This window comes from Montipora capricornis, chromosome 2, assembly GCF_036669925.1.
Source record: "Montipora capricornis isolate CH-2021 chromosome 2, ASM3666992v2, whole genome shotgun sequence".
Classification (NCBI taxonomy): domain Eukaryota; kingdom Metazoa; phylum Cnidaria; class Anthozoa; order Scleractinia; family Acroporidae; genus Montipora; species Montipora capricornis.
In genome coordinates, this window is record NC_090884.1 from 65924570 (window position 1) to 65929569 (window position 5000).

Genomic DNA, 5000 nt, shown 5'->3' on the forward strand with positions numbered 1-5000 from the left:
TGACTGAGAAAAGAGGGCGAAAAGCATAACAGTCTTGAGCGTCACGCTCCTAAATTCTTCAGTGCTGTTTTGCAATTTGCGTCTGTAACCCACGGATGTTTTGTGGTTAGGCAGAATAAAATATGGTTCGAGAATGCTCATTTGTGGTAGTTGCTTTGGAGAAAGTTTTACCGAAAATTTCTCAGCACACGAGAAGCCAGAGCATTTTTTCTCAGTCTGAAACACTTTGTCCGCAATTACAATTTGCCTTAGGACCAAAGCACAGCTTCGCAAAATGTCCTCTGTATCTTGCTTGTCCGAGCTCACATTACAAAACCCAAAGAAAAACAGAATGCTCATCTCTTGTACAAATTACACGCCAAAGCTCAGAAAGAAACAATTCAAATTGTGAAAGAACGAGACCTCTTTGTGAGTCTGAAACACTTCTTGACGTTCAGAGGTTGACAAAGCGAATTTAGAGCGTGAAAGAACCGAAAGTTTCCCCTTGCACATCCGCCATTACGTTTCGAAACATGCCTTGACTTGTTTTTATCCAGTTAAACCGGTTTTTTCCGGACTTCAGCCCATTTTGCCCTGTGTTTGCAATCCATGTGGGAAATTTCGCGGGAATTTCTCAATTGCGAATCAAGCGAAGCATATAATCAACTCTGAAATTAGCATTTCTGTATCCGCCATTACGTTGCTACCAGGCCTTGACTTGTTTTTATCCAGTTAAACCGGTTTTTTCCGGACTTCAGCCCATTTTGCCCTGTGTTTGCAATCCATGTGGGAAATTTCGCGGGAATTTCTCAATTGCGAATCAAGCGAAGCATATAATCAACTCTGAAATTAGCATTTCTGTAGTGTCAAAAGTTAAAAATGAGAATATTTCGGGTTATTTAACAAACTTTTTTAGGGTAATCTAGGCAAAATGAGGAAATTACCATGCCTGCAAGGGGTCATGGGTAAATTTAAAATTGCTTATTTTTGATCCATCAGTACAAAAAAATTTCATTTTACATTAAGATATCAGCTTAAGAGGCTATTTGATTTTGTCAGGTTCCTTTTCATCCAATTTTATGACAGCATGAAAAATTTTGTAAAATTTCACTGTTACACAAATGTACATCATGATTGTGCTACTCATCTTTTCATAATTATAAAATTCCTTTTATAAGGGAGATATCTGTTTACAAACATTGACATCAAATTTCTTTTGATATTTAAAAACGCCAACCACCGAACAAAAGAACCCTTTGTTTCGGCATCCAATAAGGCTCCAGTTGGCACATTAATATTAATAGGTGATGTCATTGATATCCTCACTATATAGCAAGCTGAGCTAGAGTCAATTGCCTGAAAGAGGTGGGGTGGGCTGACTGTTTTCATAATCAACTAACACATTTGACAACATATGTACTTGCATACTCTTATTTTAATTGAGTCGTTTAATTTTAATTGAACATTTTTATTAATGTTGTTACTTGATCATACTTATTTTAAAATTCATTAACAGTAAATGGCCCAAAAGATTGGAAGAAGCAAAGACTGAAACAGCATCTCCTAGATGATTTCTCTGCCACATCTGATGATGTCATGCTATTGCATAAAGAGGCAAGTAAAGAAAGATTGTCATTGACAAAATATAATAAATATTATAAAACTTAAAATACTTTGTACATGTAAGAAACACCAACACAGTATCACAGGGCTGGTAACTAAGAGGGTACTTCATTTGGCTAAATCACCGAATACAGTGGATGTTTAATTGTTTAAATTGTTGTTTTGGTCATTTTATGATTTGGAGTTTTGGTGTACATCGAATGTGGTTTCTTGCATCTTCATTATTTCGTTTTCATTAAGAGGACTCTCATTTCTATTTTATTTACACTTTTTTCTTTAATTTGGTTGAATGTGTTTCTGTCTAACGTTTAGTACGTTCTAGAGAAATTAATACTAAAGCCCATTTGAAAGTATCATACATTTCTCTTACTTTAAAACAAAAAAATGATCCTTGAAATTTTGCTCGAAGTTGTGCAAAGACGTGCTGCAAACACGTTCGTACGGTAACATGTTTTTGGTATTTAAGCCGTACACACACATACAGAGAGTCATTTCAGCGGCTTTGGCAATATTAATGTCGTAACGTGTAAATAAAACGTAATTTTCCCCTTCGTTGGACCATCGCTTCCTGTGCATTCGGCACTGAATTTAAGAGCCGTTTCAAAAACGAAAATTATTTACTTACTTTTCTTGTTTCATTTTTATTTTATACAGAATGCCCCAGCTTTGTCTCCCAAGAAAAGAGAAGCCGACTGATGACTTATGAAAATATCATGCCCAGTATCGAAGAATGAACAGTGCATTTTAGCTTAACTGTTGTCGTCTGCTTTACTGTGTTATTTCACTCGGAACAGTTGTTAGATTAGATATTGAAAATAATGCCTCGAAATAACTTTTCCCAAACATTCCACATTCTATGCATTTCACTGTCATATAAGCATTGAAAATTCCTTCCTCTTTGCCCCGCGTTGCACCCTATCGTCCGCCATATTGAATTTTCACGGAGTTGGTGATCAATAATGTCACGTGGACGAGAATTTGAGCAGTGATTGGCTAATGGTTTGTTTTGGTAGTGGTTATCAAAATTGATAACAATCCAGCAAGGGGGACTTTTGTCTGATTGGTTGATAATTTGCTTGTGCCCAGGCTTTTTTGACACGCGAGCGAGCGAAATAACAAACAAAATGGCGGCCGAAGATGTCTTGTTCCATTACTTGCTATAGGAATTTTTTTTAGCCACAGCATCGTGTACACCTTTTTTCTTTCGGAATAGCGGTATTTCAGTGGTAAAACTTCTTAACAGTCTTTCGCTCTTGTGTGATCGAATTTTCGTCGGCGGCTTCATGCACAATATTGAGTTAGGCAGATTTCCGAGTAAATGTTGTCATAGATCGATTGAGGTGGGAGTTCAGCCGAGACGGCCCTGTCAGTTGAAGTCTGCTAAGGTAAGATGAGTTCGCTATTCCTTTCGTTTTGTATATAATCTCAAGCTAACATAAGGAAGCACAGCCTGTTAAATTTTCTTTTAAAAATTAATGTATTTTACTTTCCTTCTTGTCAACAGAAAAAAACCTTATAAGAAATGCCAGCGTTATTAACGTCCTCTTCTTCACCAGTTCCTAAATTTTAAGTACTAGTTTCAACTAGCAACTTGTTTGGAGGTTTTACTATAACGCCATGGATTGAAATCGGGGTTAGAAGCTGCACAGTAGATAGTTGATGAAGGTGCATGCGAGCTATTGCTATTTCCTATTTTTTTGTGTCTTTAAAATTCGATTGTTCTTCAGGGAATTTTTCCTATTTTTTATGCTTATGGCTGGAGAGAGAAAAATGTTGTAAGCTTGTGCTTCATGTTGACAAACCAAATATTTTGAACCTCGCAATGGTGACTATAATGATGCATGTCCATTTAATACTGCTATTTTGTTCCCACTTTTAGATTTTCTTATTTTGTGACCCTTTTATCCACTTGACACCCTGTAAATAGCAATTTGTTGAAATTACTGTATACATTATGTGGAGGGGAAACCTCTGCAATGCAGCATGCCGAAACACTATAAGTTATACAAATGAACTTCTAATTCACATTAACTCTGAACTGCCAAATATTTAGGACTTGCTTTGTGCCCACAAGTCAACTTTAAATTTAAACAATACTCAATATTTTATCTTCCAACCTCATCAGAAAGTAAATTCAACTTACTTAAGCTGGTCAATGCCTTGAACAAGTTTCAATCTTAAGATATTTGGGTATGTCACTATGTGAATTGAACATCACCTTTCCTGGCATCATGATCTTCATTATACATGTATTTGTGACAATAATTATTGTATTGCATCATAATTAAGGTAAAGCATTATCTCAGCGAACATTGTCTATTCAATATCTATTATTTGCTTATTTACCCATATTCACTAAATGGCTACATATCTACATGTATCTTCATACTAGATTCTGCAAAATCTTGAAAAGACATAACGCAGGTGGTTGGTAGGGACTGGTTAGTGCAGTAGTTTCACTTTAAAAGCATTGTCATCATCAAGGCTGAGTACATCAGGAGCAAGTTTATTCCAATTACAGATTGTGCATGACCAAAAGCTGTATTTATATTCATCACACATTGTGGGGTAATTAAAAAGTTATTAGAATCATCAATGACGTTCCCCTACTGCGGGTCTAAAACACAGGTCACATTTGACCGGTCACTCGTTGCAAATCATTGTTTCACCTTTTTGAAAGTAACCCAAAACCCTCAATTTGGCTAATGCCAGCCTAAAAACCAACCTTGGGCCTAGGGTTAGCCAAATTGAGGGTTAGGGTTACTTTCCAAAAGGTAAAACAATGACCTGCAATGAGTGACCTGTGGAATGTGACTTGTGTTTTAGACCTGCAGTTCCCCTACGCGATTATATTACCTCACATTATCTTTCGTTAGGTCTATTGAAATATCACGATAATTATTGTTAAAATGCACACAAGTAATTATGTATGATTATCTTGGGTTTCTAAGCAATATAAAAATAATAACCAACTCAGGATGTGTCTTTGCAGCATTTATTCCTTCCTTCCTTATGCTATGACAGATATACAACAATTTTGCTCATCTGTTATTGGAAAATGACCTTCCCCTTTCTCTTCAAAACAGCATATCTAAAATCCTATTTTAAAAAGCAATTTTTTAACACTATTTTGCCTAATACTGATTTCCATACTCACTGGTAAGTACAGCTACACTTGTATTTGCTAATTTATCAGACTGTCTAAATATTGCAACTGAAGGGATATCCTGTTCAATACATTGAGTACAACCGGTAAATTTAAGTTAAGAATATAATAATCATCCTTTGCCTGAGATAGTTGTTAACTTGAATGTATTCACACTACAGATGGCAGTCACAAATGTTTCACCTGGTTACGTCACAATTACTATTTCAATTAAGCATTTCACATAATTTTT